Source organism: Petromyzon marinus, chromosome 6, assembly GCF_048934315.1.
Source record: "Petromyzon marinus isolate PM22_M1 ecotype Great Lakes invasive population chromosome 6, UKy_Petmar_22M1.pri1.0, whole genome shotgun sequence".
Taxonomy (NCBI): Eukaryota; Metazoa; Chordata; class Hyperoartia; order Petromyzontiformes; family Petromyzontidae; genus Petromyzon; species Petromyzon marinus.
The window spans coordinates 3,875,528-3,897,271 of NC_133672.1; the positions used below are offsets into that span (position 1 = coordinate 3,875,528).

General features: G+C 48.4%; 1 long non-coding RNA gene across 1 annotated transcript; it reads right to left on the reverse strand.

Moving 5' to 3' along the window:
- Positions 1–11,327: 11,327 nt before the first annotated feature.
- Positions 11,328–18,388, reverse strand: LOC142923211 (uncharacterized). Its single transcript, XR_012940603.1, has 3 exons — positions 16,624–18,388; positions 13,385–13,494; positions 11,328–11,558 (listed from the first exon to the last, which is right to left on the reverse strand). It is a non-coding gene; the product is annotated as an uncharacterized LOC142923211 (long non-coding RNA).
- Positions 18,389–21,744: the final 3,356 nt, after the last annotated feature.

Here is a 21,744-nt window from a genome sequence, read left to right on the forward strand (position 1 = left end):
AGTACAGCACACCGGTGTGTTGAAAAGAAAATCCACAATGTTGTGGATTTGCTATCTAACCCTCCAAAAATACCTATATTATGGGCCATATATGTAGATGTGTGTACATATATACATGTACATTTAAAAATGTTTGATTTACTTCTACCGAGTACGTCACACAGGGATGTACCATTCCGGCCGTGGTGCTGACCACCCACCCCCTCGTGTGCCGTGCCGGCCTTCATAGGCGCTCGCTAACAGCACTTGCTCCAACAGTCTGTTAAAGCTATACCGGAGATATTTGTCTGATCCACGTGATCTGCTCCCTGTTTCTCAGTGCAATTCCCTGCGTGCGTCTCTCCAAGCGTATTTGCACACTTTTCAACGTATTTATTTTCTTGTATTCGATGTCATAGCAGCTTATAGCGTGCTTTTTCCCTGGATATGAATGTATCGGTCAATGATCAAAATTACTCACTATTTTAAACTCTTCGTTGATCCACTCGTGAGTAAAAGGCTTCCTCTCATGGTGGGGGGGTGGGGGGCTTTGTCATACTTCACCACAAAGGTCGTACGGGTTATGAAATTGGGAGAGGCCCACGACTGATCAGATACCAAGTGCCAATGATGTGTTAGGCGTGGCCGGGAAATTGAACTCAGGTGACCATATACTACTAAACTAAAACTAACTAAGCTTTTTTTTATTTTACCAGCTAGGCGCCCACTGAGCCATATAGCTGTTTTTCAGAAGGGGACTGGTCACAAATGATAGCTCAGCGAAGTGGAAATGTATAGCAGCCAAATACTCTAAACGCATGTTGATTATAAATGGGGGGGGGGGGAATGGAGGTCCTGGAGAAAAAAACCTACGCGACCACGGGAAGAGAGAATGCGAACTCCAAATATGCAGGCGTCAGGGTCAGGACCGAACCCACGACCTTCTGCATACCAGGCGAGGTAGTGAACATTCATAGCGCAGCGTGTGAACCGCCGTGTCGTTACTCCCACCGCTACTGTTCCAGCACAATCCGGCTGCGAAGACCAAATGACGATTCCTGCACCGTTTCAAGTATTGAACACAGACCGCGCGCGCCGTGTCTACTTGAAGTGTTTCACACAGGAACGTGGTTTTGTCTTCGCCCCGTGTTAACCGGGGCACCACTCACGCCAACCACGGGGGTACGCGTGATCACGGCGAGTCGATGGCCACAGAGAGCAACTCTCCCCCCCCCCCCACTCCCCTCTCCTGTTCGCAGAAACGGTCCACGTCGACGTTTGAAGCTGTGAAAAGGCCAGAGGCCACAGTGGTGACCATCGGTCACTACCCAGCACCATGGCCCACAAAAAGCACCACCCGTGAACAGTCCCATTGTGGGGGGGGGGGGGCAGCAGTGGGGCAGAGCGACCCGATAACCCCCCCCCCCAGAACCCCCCCCCCCGTGACCCTTCCCCTGGCCACCCGTCCCAATTCTCTCTCTGGCCCTTTGTGCGGCCTCTGGTCCTGTGAATACATAATGGAGTAGTGGGGACTTCATTTTATGCGCCGTGTGGATTTGCATTTGCATGGGACGATCCGAACGAGGAGAGAGTTAGTGAGGGGAACGGATGGGGTTGTTTGTGTGCATGAGAGTGGTAGAGAAGGGAGAGGAGGAGGAGGAGGTGTTGGTCGTGGTTGGGGAGGAGGAGGAGTGGACAGTTGTTGTTGGGGTGGGTGGGTTGGCGGGCTGGCGTGCTGGGGAGAGGCGGTTTGGCGGTTTTGGGCTGGAAGTGACCCGTGAAGGTGGCCCGTTAGTGGGAGGCCTCCACTCCGTCATTCATGGCCCCCAGCATCACTGCGCCTGGTAACTGTTATTTGTCACTGAAACCACCACTTATCGCGGCTCCTCCCGAGTCCCAACCACCACCACCCCCACGCCACCCCCGCATGCGTGACAATTACACGCGAATTAAACGGCCGCGGCAGAAGCGCGCGCCTCTCACGAGACACTCCGTCGGTTCATTAGAAGGCCGTGAATTTATTGAAATGGCCATCATCTGCATACACGGAAGAAACCCCCACACACACACACAATGCCGCATGCGAAGCGAGTACCGATCGCAGTGGAGGAGATGTATGCAGAGAGCGGGGGAGGGGTGATGTATTTGTTTGTTGTTGTTGTTGTTGTTGGCGTGAGTCCGAGATTATTTTTTTGATGCACGATCAACAATGCCAGAGCAGGGGTGGGTGGGGTGGGTGGGGGGGCCGCGGAGTGGCCACAAAAAAAAACGAAATAAGGCGACCGACAAAACAAAAAACACCAAAAGAAAGTCTTGGGTAGAGAGGAAAATGACTGATGTTCGTCTTTATGCACATTTTATCTTTGAAGTTTAGTTTGCAGCCGCTAATCTTTGAAAATGAAAGGCGGTTGGCTCATACAATTTTTTCACCACCACCCTCCCCCCCCCCCCATGCTTAAAAAAAAGGGAATTTTTCAGTCGAGTGATTTCTTAGTCTCTGCAAAGAAGATAACTTCACTTGTGTTTGATTCCGTCATAAAAGCAAATCCTTTTTATATGAAGATTTAGGCTGCCCTGCTGGCCCCGGTCGACTGAGATACTCTTGCAAGTTCTCCGAGATGAAACGGCCGCAATGGTTTCCGGTCAAAGCCGCCCCTATAGCGATCGCGCCCCCTTCCTTTATCGCCTTGCCACCGACGGGAGGGGGGAAGGGGGGGGGGCGGACTCCCGACTCCTAGCGATGCGGGCAGGGGGCTCCAGGAACGAGGAAGGGGGCGGTGGAGACGGTGGTGGGGGGGGGGGGGAGGAGGTTTGCCGAGGCGTGAATTGAAAGTGGGGTGCCTTAGAAACGCGGCCGCTGCTCCGCTGGCTTTGCCGTGGGTCCGGGGGAAGAGTCGGAGACGACGAGAGGGGAGGTTGGGTTAGAGGAGCTGTGTGGAATCGAGGCATTGGTGCTGTGTGGGGGGGGGGGGGGAAGGGTGTAGGGAGGCTGTGGGGGGCTGGGTGGGGGGGGAATTTGGGGAGGAGACATGGCCGCTTTTATGTGGCAGCTGTCAGCACATTTGCAATGCTGATCGCACTGCATGAAGGGGTCAGAGACTGAACACGCACAAATTAGGTTAATCCCCGATGAAATCAGAGCGCAGTTTTGGAGGGCTCGGCGGTCGACAAAAAGGGCCGTTCGCCTCGAGTCACCGTGACCACGGGCACGGATCACAGTCGATATTTTTTTTTTATCGCGTCGATGTTGTCGCCCGCGCGGCCACCCGCTCTGCCCGGTCTCACGACTTGTGTGGGCCCACTTTGGCACAACCCGCCGGCCCAGCGAATCTCGATCTAATGCCACCGCCACTACTACTACTACTACACTACTACCACCGCTAATAATAATACAAAATATAACACCGACTTGTTTTGAGTAAAGTGAAAAATCAACAACAAAAAAACAACAGCAACATTAAATGATGAATCGTGATACTGAGTTGGCAGTGACCTTTCTTGCAGGGGTCACGGAGAGCTGCGATTAAGGAGGGGGGCCGTTGCCCGAAACGTCGCCAGTTATTTACGCGTCGTTGTTTCTCCCCTATGATTTGGGGGGGGGGGTACCGTTGTTGACGAGTGCGTTGAGTGTAAGGGTTGTTTTGTGCGAGTTTGTTTAAATGATCAGCACCAGAGTGCGGCTGCGGCATTGCACGCTAAGAGCAGAGGTGCTTGCTAACAGCACTTGCGTGAACAGTCCGTTGAATGCGACATGGGGGGATTTTTGTTTTTGTGACGAGCCAAAAGTTTTTCCTTAGTTTACAGTAAACACATTTAGCTTGTGAACCTCTTTCAAAGCGGCTATCATTGTTTAAAACAAAAGTCCAACGGGAAGTGGACTGCTTGTAGAAATTAGGAGCCTCATTTAACACGACGTATTTTTTTTCCCAACATTTTTGTTTACGCATTCAATCATTCCCATTGTGATGATGTATTTTTTTTCTTGAAAATCAAACATTACATGTTTGTATCTACACACATTACCTTTTAATCAGTACAGTGGGTTCACGAACTGTGCTGTTTAACCAACCAGTGGCATGCGTGTGATTCCGGCCCACGGTCAACATCAATGTCGAGTTATATCTGAACTGATGATGTGGATAACCCCCTTCACCAGTCTACGCTCACCGGTGTGGAGAAGTATGCACAAACAACTCCAGTGACTGACTGACGGGCGACGCCTTCATCCAACAAGTGGATGTCCTTCTGTGGCCGTCTGGTACGCTCTTCCTTCCGATATTGGGGAGCCAATGGAGCTATCCACTTTTAAATCTAGATTGACAAACTCATTTATTTTCAACTGCCTTTTGTGTTTAATTTATTGTCCTTCCCCCGCACGGTTGGCTACGAACGGTGAGAAAGACGTTCAACATACGAACATTTGCAAACAGCTCCACATTATATTTTAAACAGTAGTACAGTGCGCGAACCACTTTAATTACCACCGCTCTCCACAAATCAATACAATAAATATACCGTCAATAATAATAATAATAAAACACACAATATCTGTTAAATATTTAAACCTAACACGTTATATGTACAGTATATATACATGTGCGTTCATTCAGTATGTATCGAATACTACGCGTGGTGCACACAATTGTAGTAACAATCATGAGAGTAGCGTCACATTACAGTATTTTCAAACATAGTCATATATAGTGTGTGTGTCTTTAAAAAAGAGAATCCATTTGGTTGATTTTTTCCTCCATGAAGCCCACCTCCGTGGCCTGGGTCAATCGTGGGCCAGATCGCTTATCATAACCCCAGCCCCATTATTTCTCCCGGGCAGCCTCCCTGCCATCCCCGGGTACCATTTAGCCACTGTGACAGATGCACCTAAGAACCGGCACATCTGTATTTCAAAGTGGGACCCCCCCCACCATCGCTACAGAGACGGCACCAGCAGCTTTGTGCACAGCTCCCAGGCCTCCGTTCACCCCCACAACCCCTGACAACCCAGAGCCCCCCCTCCCTCCCAAACATGCCCCCCCCCTCTTACCCCTACTGGTGTTTGATACGCTATGGCCAATTAGAGGTAATGAGGAGTGGACCGATTCGGCCGTGCTGGAGACCCCGCGTGCGTGCGCGCGTGTGTGTGTGTGTGCCTCGCCGTGAGACGCGCTGCATGCAAATGAAGAGCGATTTTTTTCGCTCTCTCTCTCACTTTTTTGTTTTGCAGTCGCCGAGCGCTCCGCTTGTGACTGGGAGCCGCATCAGCTTGCAAAAAGTGCAATGGCTCACGCGCGAGACAATGGGGGGGGGGGGGGGGGGCGTTGCGCTGACGTCCGCGTTGAGTTGTCCGTCGCTTGGACTTTGTCGAACTACCCCACGTTGTTCGCTAGTGTCTGCAGCATTGTGCAACATATCGTCACCGTTAGCCATGGTATATCAGCTGCTGGACGAAGGCTTCTTCCAAGTCGTCGCCATCTGTGCGGGCTCCACGGTTGGAACGATTCAGTCCACCGAGGAAGCTGCATCTCACACGAGATTATTTCCCATCGCTCCATATCCTCGGCTGGTGGATGGGACGACTTGTGGAATCCGTTCCATTCGTTGGCTCGCGACTCCGTCCCTATTCTTGACCAGCTGCCATCTGTGCAGATATGTGGTCCACAATATATAGAGATGCCATTCACGATTAAATCGCGTCGCACGTTCGATTTTTAGTTATCCAAAGATTTAAAACATTGAGAGGTTTTTTTTTTATTTGTACATCCATTAACTCTAATGGTTACGTTCCCATATATACCGTATATGAATACGCTTATGAGCTTGTGTGTGAATCTCTGTCAGCGGTGACGAAGCCGTTATTGGCACAACTCCGCCCGGCCACCTGAGTTCGATTCCCGGTCACGGCCATAACCCGTGGCGATTGGGGGAAAAAAAATCGTAGAACCGGTCCTGGGCCTTGCCAGCTTCACCAAACCCCGCACTGTCCGTCCAGCCGCGGTGAAGCATAGCCAAAGGAATCCCCATGAGTGTGTGTGAGGCTGGGGAGGGGAGCTGGTGCTGTTGGGGCCGGCTGGGTGGATGGAGGGGCGTGCTTGCACCCATCCAGCGGTGGATGAACAAATCTGTGTATACGTATACCTGTGGACCCGCAGTGTGCGCGCGGGATCACAGTCATTAAAGGAGGCAATTAACTCGACTGCTCGTTGTGCAGGAGGCAGCGAAGCCCCGCGTCGTTCTATGACCACCCTCTCCCCCCCACCACCACAAAATTAATTACACGTGCGCACACGGAAGGCGCACATAAATATCGTGCGAGGAGCATAGCAGGCAGGGATGTAGGCGGTGCACCAGCGCCCGATGCGCGATAACATTGAGCCTGCTTCCACGAACAATCCTTTACACAGGGAAATTGATCTGTCATTCAAATGACTCCAAAATGTCACGCTATCACCCTGCTGGCGAGGGACGGGAGAGCCGAGATGGGCTGGGGGGGGTGGGGGTGTTCGGGCAGACACTGCTTGTTAAACATTCCCAGCGACTCGCGATAACAATTCTAATTTGCCGGGAGGAACTTCACCGGAGCGATTTCTCGCTTTGACATTTAATGAATTGGATTTCACAGATCACTGGCCAGGCGCGCCTCATTTCCATCCAGCCCTCGGCAGTGCGCCGTCTCCGATGCAATTTGATGTCCAGCCGGAGGCAACGGTATTCTTTTGGCCTCGGCTGATAGCAGAATTAGGGATGAAACATTTCAAACGGGGAAGAATATCAAAGTGTGCCTCCGGCTAAGGCTGCTATCTCTTACACCCGTATAATTTAGTTTTTCAGCTTGCGGGATATATATATATATTTTTTAATCGCTGAATTGGTTTGGTCTTCAGGAAGATTAAAATACGGCTTGTTTGTTGCAGTGCTTAGATATACGCGCTCGTGGATGGAGAGGAACTTGGAGCTGACTATTATACTTTTTTTTACTTAAGTTTTGCCGTCCTTATCAACCACTAACAGTGAATATTATCTAAAGGCTCAGCTCAATCACAGTTTAAAGTTGTCAGGATATTAATGGTTATCCGTGACGCTTCAGCCCCTGATGGCAACGCGGCAGAGCCATCGCGGAGAGGTGCATGAAGTTGGAGAGTTTAAAAAGTGGCGATAGATCTCGTGACTTCATTTCACTTCACATTATACACGAGCGCAGAATTTATTGGCGGACGGATTTTATTTATATTGCAAAGCTGTACAGCTCAAAAAGTATGATTTGCTTTTCTTCCTCCTGTTAGTGAGTATGTTGTTAGTGGGGATATTGTCAGTAAATAAACTGTCAGCGAGTATATAGTCCGTATATTGTCAAGAAGTATATTGTCAGTAAGCAGTGAGTATATAGGCAGTATACATAATAAAGGTTTTTGGGTTAGATCGCGTTATTTATAAATGTGTCGTAACCCTCCACCACCCGACACTTTAGCCCATCGGTGTGTTGAAGAGTGAATCCACAACATTTACAGTTTGAGTACTGTAAATGTTGTGGATTCACTCTTCAACACACCAGTAGGCTAAAGTAGTGAACTATTTGTCTTTTGTCAACGTGACGCTTTTTTGCTGATTGGCCGTGTCGGATGGTGGAGGGTTACGACACATTTATAAATAAACGCGATCTAACCCAAAAACCTTTATTATGAATAATATTGGTCGCGAGAGCCTACGTGTTAAATAGTCAGTATATATATTGTCAGTGTGTATATATAGCCAGTGAGTAGTATATAGCTAGTGAGTACATGGTTCACACCTGTGTGGTCAAAGTGTAGTCCGCGTTGGGACAGCGCCAGAATGAACCCGCGCTGAGACTCGAGTGCGGTGTGAGCCGTCGTGGTTTCCCCGTCATTATCTGATTGAGCTTCGTTAATAGCCCAATAAAATTCTGGGCACACACCGCTAGCCCCCCCCCCCCTTCTTCTCCTCCCCCAGGGCGGCGGGGGGGGGGGCTCTCTCTGAATTAGCATGCAGAAAATGCGCCCACGAGTAGGGAGAGAAAGATCGCGCATTTAAGTAACGCGTTTATCCAAAACGCGTTTTCACCGTGTCACATAATGCAAGAAAAATTACGGTTTTTCAGAGTTTCTCCCGTCAATGGCCCATGCTAAATGGCAGCATTACAATAACACCCCCCCCCCACCCCAGCACCCCGCTAGCCGCGTGGGCCCCACTGCCCACCACCACCACCACCACACGTCTCGACATTTGCCGCAAGCGCCTGCAGTGTAAACAGCGGCGCGCTGACGCAGCGGCCAGCAGGCAACCCCGGTCGAGGAAGAAGAAGCAAAACACACGGAGTAATCAAAACCTGTGGCCGACGCCTCTGGCTCGGAGGCTTTAGTGATCCAGGAATCGTCCTTCTAAAAAAAAACAGCCACATCGGATGTGCGTGTGCGCGCGCACAAATATTTGCTGTACTGAAGATTTTATGGTGTGGCAGTGCCATGCACAGCGAGAGAAGGTGGTGGTGGTGGTGTTGGTGGTGGTAGTGGTGGGGGCGGCGGCGGGAAACCCTGGCAGGAGCACCTCTCGTTTTATCGTTCTGCATTTATTCAGCTACATTGGCTATTTTGTGGCCGCTTGTAAAAAAAAGGAACATTGCCCTGCAAAAAATAGAAAGAGAGGCAGGTGTCTTCAAAAGGGCAATTTCCTGGGCTCAGGAGCACTTAGCTAAAGGGAAAGAAAGTCCTCACCGCCCTCTCGTGCTTCCCAGCCCACTCTCGCAAACCTGCCAGCTGCAGCGAGTTCATTGCGAGGGCCCTGTAATGCGTGCACACACACAGAGCAAATACAGGCTGGCTCGTAGAGTATTCGTTCTTGTCGATCGGCAGGATGCGCGTGATGGGGTCAAGTGTGGGTACTCCCACCTCTTCCCGGAGATCTGGCCAGCGTTGAAGAGAAGTCCAAATACCCAATAGAGAGAGGCTCTCCAGAGATCCATCTCGTTGAGCCCCTTCTGCCAAGCAGTGGCACGAACAGGGAAATTCGGCGCTGCACCTTTACCCTGTTTAGTAGCATATTGGAAGTGGCACAATGTCAGGGTTTGTTGGTCGTTTTGGTAAGAATGTGGCAGCGACATTTACAGATTTCGTCTTTTGTTTTTCCCAACTGAGATAGATGTGTAAGTCGTGAAGCTTGATTAAATAACCCAAATGCATGCCCTTGATTATTAAGATTCTCAAGCTATTGAATAACCTGCTTGAAAACCTTCCCGTCACAATAATCGGCCAATGGCTGAAGGATTTTTTGATTCGGCGGCCCTCTTTACAAGGTCATGCATACCCTAGTACGATTGGGATGTGGTTTTAGCTACAGTCACTCAATCCATCCTCCCTATCCTCAAGGCTATGAAGAATGGCACCTATTACACATATGCTCTATTTAGTGCAGAATTATGCGTTGCAATGTTGTTATCAATCTCGCTGATGCAGTTCTCAACAACAGAAGAGACTCCAACTTTTTCTCCGAGTGATATCACCTGCGCAATATTATTAATAATATTATTGTCACCCTCAATATTCAGCATTTTCGACATTCCTGATTATTTGTTGCAGCGACCCTTTCGCTCTTGACCTCGGGGTTGAACGATACCGATGTTTACAAAGGCCTTGACCCCCCTACCCGCCCCCCTTCGGAGTTCGAACGCTGCGAATTTCGGACGCACACGACGAAACGCACTCGGCTTGAGACCGCGTGCAGCTCAAGAGGCGCGGGGGGGGGGGGATGCTTGAGTTTTCCCCCACGCTGACGCAAAGCCACGGAGGCAAGAAGCCCCCTCTTGTCCTAATCTCATAATGGGTGGCGGTCAAATTGCTTGACTGGACTCTTTACAGTTACTTAAATCTCGGTAGCGATGGGAATGAAAAAAAATACGTATATTTATTCCCACCTGCGATGGGAATATTCTCAGAGCCGATGGGAATGAATACGTGTGAAGGAGTTGCTACTGTTTTTTATTTAGTACCTTCAAGGAAAATAAGTGTGGAGTTTTTTTGTAAATATATCTAGTTGATTATTTTTTGTTGACGCAAAATGGCGGATGTACAGTGTGCCCCAGTCGTGTTAATTTTAAAAAAAGTATCGTCGCAAAAGCATACATATATCGCCTTCTCTTGCAAACAATTACTACAGCGAGTCAAAACATTGATCTACATTGTGGCCAATAGTCGCCATGATGAATCCTTGCAGTCACGAAAGCTTCAAATCGAAATAGTCGCCATATTTTACTACATATTAAAACGTAAGTTAAATTCGATTTATCTCTGATTCATCCCAACCATGTACACATGTGACAAAGTTACCCATTCGGGTGCCGTGCAGAGCAGTGCAACCGTTGAGCTTCAAAAATGGCCCACGGAATTGGCTATCTTAGAGCGGCCTCCGAGATCATTTCAATTCAACCGATGAGAGGCGGCCAGGTGGATAAGGATTTACATTTATACGGCGCTTGCTTTAAATCACCTCAGCAACTCAAAGCACCTCAGGTCACTTGCTCTTAATGCTGTAGTCTCGGCAAGGGGACCCCCACGGTGGTAGCTGTCCCTGTGTGACACAAGTTGTGCTGTGGCACCGGCCCGGCAGTGGATGATGTTGCTACACGAACTTCCTCAGATCACTAATTAGGACATAATTCTAGATTTGAAGCTTTCGTGACTGCAAGGATTCATACTCTTTGGTTTTTTTCGGTAAAGTCACGTAGGTAAAATAAAAGAAAACAACTAAATTAAATCACGACGTTTCGGAGGCAACACATCTTCCGTCTTCAGGTGGAACAGTCACAGCAGAATAGCTGTACAGCTATTCCTTGGTACAGCTATTCTGCTGTGACTGTTCCACCTGAAGACGGAAGCTACCTACGTGACTTTACCGAAAAAAACAAAGAGTATGAATTAGGAAATAGTTTATAAAGTTGCTTTATGAAATTTTGGAGCATGACTGTTAACACCATGTTACACAGCTCGCTGGGCCAACTGTCATCCTAAAAAAAAATCGTTATTAACATTTACTATTTCAGTTTAAAAAAAATAAATATTTCAGTTTAAATAGCACGTGATAAAAATGCTCACTGCAGGGCATATAAATGGTGCACGTCTGGTTTGGATGAACTGGTTTCCATGACGTCTTCTTTGCAGGGCCATTCTCATGCATACGACGGTGACGTGACAACGATAGCACAATCGTACGTGTGTTGAACTTCTTTCACACCGTACGTAGCCCACCGTGCGAACTGGAGTTATAATTGCGACCGTACAGTTCAATCGGCCGAAGAGCACCAAGACTGCCAGCACTTCGGTCATCAAGCAAGCAAATGAACATTCGTAGGCAGCTTGTTTATTTATCGATGGTCAACAGTGATGTCCAGAGAATGAAAACATGTGTTTATATTTTTTCTGTCATTCCCTCTCCCTCCGCCAGTGACGATTGTGCTGTCGCCTCGTGTGACAAAAGAACCCATTCGGATACCTCGCAGAGCAACCCTTGAGTTCAGAAAATTGGCCCACGGAATTGGCTATCACGGAGCCACCTCCGAGATCCCTTCGAGCGACCTTCCCAAAAAAGAAAGAAAAAAACCAAATCAATTCTGGGTGAGACTGTGAGTCATACATCCAGCGTTCTTTCTTTCCTCCCATTTTCTTCACTTCAGTCTGGTGGCCTTTGACCCCGGCACAATGTGAGCGTACTCGAGACGCGCAATCCCCCCGCCTTCCCTCCCACACACACACACACACCTGCTTCGTTTCGCCAGACCGGGAGGTTCGGCCGCGTTGTAGGCGAGAAGGCGAATTTTCTATGCTTGTGCCAATGCCGGCCGGCTGAACGGCCCTCCGTCATATCTCGCCGGACAAAGACGCGGTGTACGAGCCAAAGGAAGGAAACAGCTACACAGCCTCCTCCTCCTCCACCGCACGGGCATTGAAGTGGCGCTTAACCGAGCGTCTCGTTGGCGGTGTGGCATTATTATTATTAACCTTGCACTCGTATCAAGACCAAGGCCAATGGGTGGCTTTTATAATGACTGACCTGTTTTAATAACATGGTGTTTGTGAATTAATGCGGGATGAATGTCTATGCCGTGCATATTTATTGCTGTTTTATTTTGACGGTTTAACTGCTCTTTGTGTTTATTTTATTTCGACTGAAGACGTTTCTGGCGAACGGCAATTAACGCGAGCCAGGCGCTGGGAAGACGAATTTCTACGGCTACAATGCTTGCTTGTATAATAACGGTGTTGTTGAGCACTTGTGTAAATATTGACAGTGAATACTCTGGAAAATTCGTCTACGTCCGTACGATACCTATGATACTTTGCACATTGCCGTGGCTGGGTTTTGAATGATTATTATATCTGTCATCATAAGCATAAGCCATGATTTATCTGATTAGCACATTTGGCTACGTGTGGTGCGAAAGAAGTTCAACGTACATACATACATCCACTGGTGAATTAAGGAATTACTATGCCATCGCCATCCCTCATGGGTCCTGTGATGCCACACATCCGCAGTGGACATCCTTTAGAACGCATTCCATCCTTTAGCTTTGATTCATCACTCAGCCTCGCCCATCGGCCATCATCTCTGAGAGCGACGTGTCCTGCCCAAGTCCAATTTACTTTCCTTGGCGGACAAAATTACATTTCTAATTTGCACCTAAAGTTGGTTATTTTATGAAATAAGATTAATCAATTTTCATTATTTACTAACAACTAAAGACATTTCGAATTGTATTTAAATGCAATATTTCTGGTATACTCCATATATTTAGCTTTTTGAACTGGCTTCAACATCATTATTATGATTATTAAACGTGTCATGGTATGAACTGTGAATGCAGGTTAAAAGGTTTTCAGCGGGCGTGCGGTCGTGTATACAATAGCATAAATCCCACTAAAAAACTCCCCCAGAACAATAATTATCAGGAATAACCACTTCCGCCGAGGCATTTATGGATTTTATTTGGGCTTGTGAATGAATGTATGTATGAGTTTGCGCTCCCAATTCCTCCGGTAATTCTTCGTGGGCTATTGTGACGGGGGTGTCAGAGAAGGAATCAGGTGGTCAATAAGTACGACCAATCCAAATCCCGCTCGACGACACACCGGGCCTAAAATGTCAATTGCCAGCGATGTGTCACGCCGCCATATATTGTTTATAGCCCGTTGCGCAAATGACTGTGTATTTTAACGCACGCGGGACTTATGCATTATTCATGCGTGAAACAACTAAATAGTAATTTTAACCATCTCGCTGTTCAATCTCACCTTGGAGTTTCATTGGGGGGGGGGGGGGGAGGGGTTAGTTTTTTTTTCTTTTTCCAGCCTTTTACTAGAATCGTCGGCATGGTGTAATTCACACGCGTTACAATGCTCACAGATAGCGACGACGCACGCGGCTGCTTCTTGTTTGCCCAGCGAGTATGGCGTGACCCCAGCATGTCGATGCGGGTCACGGAACCGCGCCCGCGTGTTTGCCTGTCATCATCTGGTCACTCATCATCACAACCATCACGGTGGGGAAGGAAGGCGGGGGGGAGTTTGCAGTCAACGGAAGATCCTCCTAATACACTGTTGACCCGTGTGACTTTCAGACTGGTGCTGTAGTCAAGCTGACGTGACAGTGAGTGGCTCCCAATAGAAGAGGGTGTGTTTGGCTGTGGGCCCACATAATGAAAAATACAGAAAGGTTTCCAGATAAAATGTGGCATTTTTTATTTGCACGGTTCAACGTGACGGATGAGTAAATAAACAAATAAAACCATGCCCCCCCCCCCCACCGTGTCGTTTAAATCATTGCCAGAGTATGGAGAAAGTGCATATGCCACAACGGTGGATTTTCAAATTGACCGCAGTATAGACTGTAGTCAAAACCCACTCCCTATCGCTGCCACTACTGCCATCATCATCACTGCCCGTGTATTACGAATAAATACGAAAGCAAAATGTGCGTGCGTAAAGATCAACATGCTGTATTATTATAAAAACAAATATTCGTGAGAGAGAGAGACACAAAATAATATTTTGGTTGTGTCATATTTATGTCAGGATTACGTGGCAATAAAAAAAATAAAGAGAAAGAATAAAGACCTGCATAAATGTGTGGGCCCATAATCCTGACTGCGATTTAATCTAAGCGTGGATGAAGGAGGTTGGGGTTGGGGGGGGGGGCATTGTTTTGTTGGGCGCGGTGATGAGGTTTGAATGCAGCCGTAACATCGTTCACACTCTCGCTGTAAAGACGGCGAACCCCGTCCCCTTCAGGGCCACGTCTGCGATGTCAGCCGGAGAAGGGAGGCCAGGCAGGCTCCGGCAGGGTGAAGGATAATTAGCACAGTTCATGCATTCCTTGCAATCTCACACCCACCGATTATTTACCGCCCCAGCAAGCGCAGGCCAAACAACACTCATTATAAAGCTCCACACCAAGTCACGTGGCAGGGGTGAGGGAACAGGAGGGATTGATACGCTTTATATACATACACACACACACAAATATATATAAAAAAACATCGCTGGATGACTTCCCGTCAATATTTCTCACACCTAACACAAAGACAAATATAGCCTGGACAGACTGCTGGGGCAAGTGCCGTTAGCGAGTAGCACCTATGAAGGCCGGCACGGCACCACGAGGAAGGTGGTGGTTGGCCAGCAGCACGCCCGGCCGCCTTTGTCTCCCACGTGGCGATGTTTATACATCGCACCGGGTACTCATTTGAGGCTTAGTCGACCATAAGGGGAGGCCCACGACCGGTTCAGATAATCGTCACTGGTGTTGGTCCGTGAGCGAGAATCGAACTCGGGTCGCCGAGTTAACCGCTACACTACCGCTCCACACACACACACCACACACATACCACACCACACACATACCACACCACACACACACCGCACACATACCACACCACACACACACACCACACACACACACCACACACACACACTACACACACACACACCACACCACACACACACCACACCACATACCACACACACACCTCACCACACACACACCACACACACACACCACACCACACACACACACCACACCACACACACACCACACACCACACCACACACACACCACACCACACACACACCACACACCACACCACACACACACCCCACACCACACACACACCACACACACCACACACACCACATACCACACACACACCACACCACACACACCACACACCACACACACACCACACACACACCCCACACCACACCACACACACACCACACCACACACACCACACACACACCACACCACACCACACACACACCACACCACACCACACACACACCACACACACCACACACACACACCACACACACACCACACACCACACACCACACACACACCACACACACACCACACACCACACCACACACCACACCACACACACACCACACACACACCACACACACACCACACACACACCACACACACACCACACACCACACCACACACCACACCACACACACCACACACACACACCACACCACACACACCACACACACACACCACACCACACACACACCACACCACACACACACCACACACACACCCCACACACATATGACACCACACACACACCACACCACACACCACACACGTACACACACACCACACACACACCACACCACACACACACCACACACACACACCACACACATATGACACCACACACACACCACACCACACACCACACACCACACACACCACACACACACCACACCACACACACACCACACCACACACACACACCACACACACACCACACCACACCACACACACACCACACACACACCACACACACACCACACACCACACACACACCACACCACACACCACACCACACACACACCACACACCACACCACATACACACCACACACCACACACACACCACACCACACCACACACACACCACACACACACCACACACACACCACACACACACCACACACACACCACACCACACACCACACACACACCACACACCACACACACACCCCACACCACACACCACACACACCACACACCACATCACACACACACACACACACCACACACACACCACACCACACACACACACACACACCACACACCACACCACACACACCACACACACACACCACACACACACCACACACACACACCACACACACACACCACACACCACACCACACACACCACACACACACACCACACACACACCACACACACACACCACACACACCACACACACCACACACACACACCACACACACCACACCACACACACACACCACACACACACACACCACACACACACACCACACACCACACACACACCACACACACACCACACACACACCACACACACACACACCACACACACCACACCACACACACACACCACACCACACACCACACACACACCACACCACACCACACACACACCACACACACACACACCACACACACCACACCACACACCATACCACACACACACACCACACACACCACACCACACGTGCGCGCGCAGTCATTCATTCCCATCCCATCACGCGGCATTTACGGCCACAGAGAGGCAGAGTCTGTTAATCACCCCCCGCCCCCGCACCGTTCGAGCCATGAACGTCGTCTTCCACACAGCAAAAAAAAAAATCTCCGTCGTTCATTAGGGCTGAATGGTCATTGCCGGTGGTCCGTTTGCGAGCCCTAACGAGATAATGACAAAGCTGGCGCATGCGAATCAGTTCGGCGAAGGAGGGGGGGGGGGGTGTGACAGTAAAAGGCGAGAATGACGGGGTGGGGGAGAGAGTGGTGGTGGTGGTGTTGGCGGGCAGGTCACGGCTGGGGAGATTATTCGGTAATCAACAAGGCCGCCCCCTTTCCCGCCCCCAAGACTAATTACAAGCCACTGAGACATCAATCAAAAAGCTTCGCTCGGAGGGCGTGCGGCCGAGTTGCACGCATTTGAGCGGAATAAGCTGTCGGCAGACTGCACACTTTTACGCTTGTTTTTCTTGCAATTTGTTATCGAGTGTCATTTTGGGTTGTTGCGTTTTTGTGTGCGTATGTGTGTGTGTGTGTGAAAGCATCAGCATCTGTAGGCAGTGGGAGGGAGAGATCATGGAGAGGGAGAGAGGAGAAAAAAAAAACCAATGAAACATCAGCAGCGTTTCTCCTGCGTGTGTTTTTATTATTCTCCCATCCTCAAAAGGCCATTAAAAGTGAATGTGAAATGAGTGGGGCCGAACCCTCTGCCGAGTAAAATACATCCATTCCATGCTAACGGTGATGCTGCGTGCACTATTTTCACGTTCAGAATATTTTGACAACTAGCTAACGCCTCACCTCGTTGGTAATCATTACGCTGCTGCTGCTACTACTACTAATGAGGATTGCGTTTGCAAGAAACACCGTTCAAATAGTCTTAATAAGGCACACATAAAAATAGAAATAACATCTCATTATATGCAATTATATATAGATTTTTAAAGACCGTGCAAACAAACCGAATGTGTCAAAATTACAATATTCACAAAATATAGTTTTTGTTGGGTGGATTTGTGAGCCATGCCGTTAAATACACAAATTAATAAAAAGTGTGATTTTATTATTATTATTAGCGGCTGTGAATGCACAAAAGTTGCAGGTGAATTGCGCGAGGCTGTGGGACTCTCACACTTGGGTTCTATCCCAGCCACCGCAGCATGGACGAAAGGACCGGTTATTGATCGAAAGGTAGCGGCGGTTCGCAGCTCCCATAAAACGGCCCTGGTGGCCAATTACGTGACACGCCGTTGTATAAGAGGGCAGGCAGCCCAGATACTTTGTTGACAAAGGGCAGTTGGTCATATGCTGTCGGTCATAAAAGGAGATCGATACACTCAGCAATAATTTAACGATTTTTTTTTATATATATAATCTTCCTAAGTCAGCCTTAATAGCAGGCGCCACATCCAAAATGTCTTCCCCTTGCCAAAATCTCAATGCGAATGCGCGGCGATGTTTATGTGTTCGCTGCACCGCCTGATAAGCAGTGAAAATCGAGCCCAGGGAAGCCCGGCGTTATTGACTGCAGTCTGTTGTCATGTTCCCTGAGGATTAATTATCGGGCAGCTTATATAATCACGCGCCCGCCCGCGTGGCATGTATAAACACGGCCGGCTGAAACTTGTTTTAGCTGTCAATCTCTGTACATGAGCGTGGTGGTGGTGGAGGAGGAGGGGGTCGTGGATTTAAGCGGCGTGTGTGTGTGTGCACACACAGCACTGGTTGAGACACAGTTAATCTGTACAAGGATAATGAATACATGTTGGGTAATTGATAACCGTCTCGGAGCAGAATCGCCGAGGCGCGGTCCAGTGTTAGTCGCGGCGCTGTGTAATAACAGGGAGACAATGGGAAACCCCGGGAAATGTGCTCATTGTTAACAATTGTTAACAATGAGCACATTTGTTAACAATGAGCACATTACAGCCGGCGTTATTCGTGGCGATGGGGGTGGGCAGCAATTAAAATAAAGCAATGTCGTGTATGAATAGTGTGCACGGTCTATTTGAGAAATGTAACACAGAGAGAGAGAGAGCAAGCAGCTCCGGGCAGCAGGGAACGGAAGGGAACGGATTCTAATGGAATGGCTGTCAGTGTAAAAGATGCCACGCAGAGAGACACGGGGTCGATACGTGTACGTGTGATTTATTGAACCAGAATTCATCCAGCGAGGTTTTCCTCCAATGGTTCAGTAAAAAAAACACCTTGCCCACTGACGATGATAAGTGATGATGTGTGTTAAATTTCTTTTGCACCGTACGTAACCAACCGTGCTAATTCCGAGGATAATTAAATGAGTGGTAATGGTGACTGTTAAGGGTTGATGGTGATAGAGACGACACGATCTCCATCACGGAGTTGTGCAGAAACACGATATTGTAAGCATTAACAATTCTACTGTGACCATCGCATAACAAACGGCCCCGGCTTTTGATTTACGTAAAAACTACAACTCCTCTGTCGCTTGCTATTCCAATGTTTACTTTTAAATAGAATCGAACGCCAACGTTCGTGTCACTAATTGGGAGTGATGGCAAACATACATAAATTCATATAAATAAATGTTTTGGTTAAGCGATGTAAAAGATGTCAGACTCAACTGTCAATCATATAAATGAGTAATATTTGAGAATAGGTTTCCCCCTTTTTTCTGGCAACAAAACAGGTGTTAATATGTTAAAACACCAAACTGTAACCTTTTACAAGGAATCATGTCTTGTGGTCAGAATGCAAACAAAAACATCCTCTGATAATATATGCATTGTCTTTGAAACTGATTGGTCCACACCAATGTAAAAGGTTTCAGTTTGGTGTTTTGACATCTTAACACCTGTTTTGTTGCCAGAAAAAATGGGAAAACCTATTCTCATATTTTGTTACTGGCAAAGTAAGTCCCATGATGAGTAATATTTGTTAATGAATCACTGAGTAGATATTCTATAACATTAAAAGGATACATGGTACAGTTTTTTGTAAATTGTATTTACCACGTAAATCCCACTGTGCTATTAGCTCGTTTTCAGGGGTTACCTGGCCACACATGATAGCTCATCGAAGTGACTTCATCATCACACGCGGGAATTTCTAGTAAGCAGCCAAATGATCTAAGCGCGTGTTTCTAAATGTGGAGGTCAAAACCGGAGGTGACCCTGAGAACAATCCACGCGACCACGACGAGAGAGAACACGCCTAACTCCAAATACACGACAGGCAATCGTCAGGGTCCGGGATCGAACCCACTTCCCTCCTTCCTGCATTGCAGGCGAAGCAGGTAACATTTCCCACGCCACCATTATTTCACGCAGCTGATTTTGCAGGTTTCAGTCATCGTCGAAAACGTCATTCGCGAGTGTATGCCGCCCTCTCCTGGCCAGCGCTTCCCTGCTTCACAGCGGACGCTAAACGTCCCGTGAATAATATTATTATTTCCCTTCTTCTTCATCGGAAAAGGCAATGCGTGTCGGCGTCATGAACCACATTTTTAGCAAAGTTTTAAAAAGTTAAATGAAACCACGCTCAATTGAGAAAACATACGGCATCATTATCGGCCTCGACTGCAAGAAACAAATATAACAGGTTCCTCCTGAGAAGAAAAAAAAGCATTGCGACCTCAGTAAGGTGAGCCTTTTTCTGGCTATATGAAGCCACAACAGCAGATCATTTTCTCACCTGAAGACGGACGCTTGTGTTGCGACTGAAACGTCGTGTTTTCTTTTATTATTTTTTCTATCTACGTGATTTTACCGAAAGAACCAGAGAGTATAAATCATTGTTCTTCGAATCAATCTAATAGGAAACGGAGGATATCCTACGGGAAGTGAGCCTGGGGTGTTACGCAGTGCCGTGGCGTTGCTGGCTTGGGTGATGGTGCAAATCATAAAATGGGGCCTCCTGTCCGCCTTCCTCTCTCTCTTAGTAGCTCCTCACCTGGGCCCTTACGGCCCGTGGGTCCCAGTGCAGTTGCACTGTATCCTCGATAGCTACACCACTGGGATATCGAATTTACTTCCCCATGTACCTCCCTGCCTCTGTCAGCACTCCCACATCGATACCGCGGTCAACTGTTTCCACATTCACTCAATCTACTCCCAATCAAATGCAAATCAGGCCGCTGCACATGGCACGCATCTCAATATTGGCAAAACGTAAAAAAAAAATCCGTGGTTGACGGAGCATGAGAAATACAATTTCAGAAACAGTGCATGAAGCCCAAAGCGATTTTTTTTTTTTTTACAAAAATGTCCTAGACCCGACTGTAGCTGTGGGGATCAAAGGGTGGAGTGCTAATTGAGATCGACACCGCGGTGTGCGCGCACGTCGTTCATCGCTTAGCGCGTCACGTGGGACGTCTTTAACAATCCTCCGGGCGCGTGCAATCAGAGGTCCACGCGCACAACACTTGCCCTCAAAACGCCTCTTGAGGCTATACAGGAGGGTCTTTGCCTTTTGTGTGCATACATTCCGCGGAGTCCTATCTCGATACCATTACACGCCAGTACGTACTTAGTCGCTGATCAACATTAGCATACAGGCGTTTAAGTGAATGTTAAAAGCCTCGCTGTAACTGCATCTTTTTATTATGGCCCCTTGTCCATCTTGTTAATTGGGGCATGGCCGATTCCTTCACCACTTTTCTTTGTCCGAATTGTTCTTCGAATCAATCTAATAGGAAACGGAGGATATCCTACGGGAAGTGAGCCTGGGGTGTTACGCAGTGCCGTGGCGTTGCTGGCTTGGGTGATGGTGCAAATCATAAAATGGGGCCTCCTGTCCGCCTTCCTCTCTCTCTTAGTAGCTCCTCACCTGGGCCCTTACGGCCCGTGGGTCCCAGTGCAGTTGCACTGTATCCTCGATAGCTACGCCACTGGGATATCGAATTTACTTCCCCATGTACCTCCCTGCCTCTGTCAGCACTCCCACATCGATACCGCGGTCAACTGTTTCCACATTCACTCAATCTACTCCCAATCAAATGCAAATCAGGCCGCTGCACATGGCACGCATCTCAATATTGGCAAAACGTAAAAAAAAAATCCGTGGTTGACGGAGCATGAGAAATACAATTTCAGAAACAGTGCATGAAGCCCAAAGCGATTTTTTTTTTTTTTACAAAAATGTCCTAGACCCGACTGTAGCTGTGGGGATCAAAGGGTGGAGTGCTAATTGAGATCGACACCGCGGT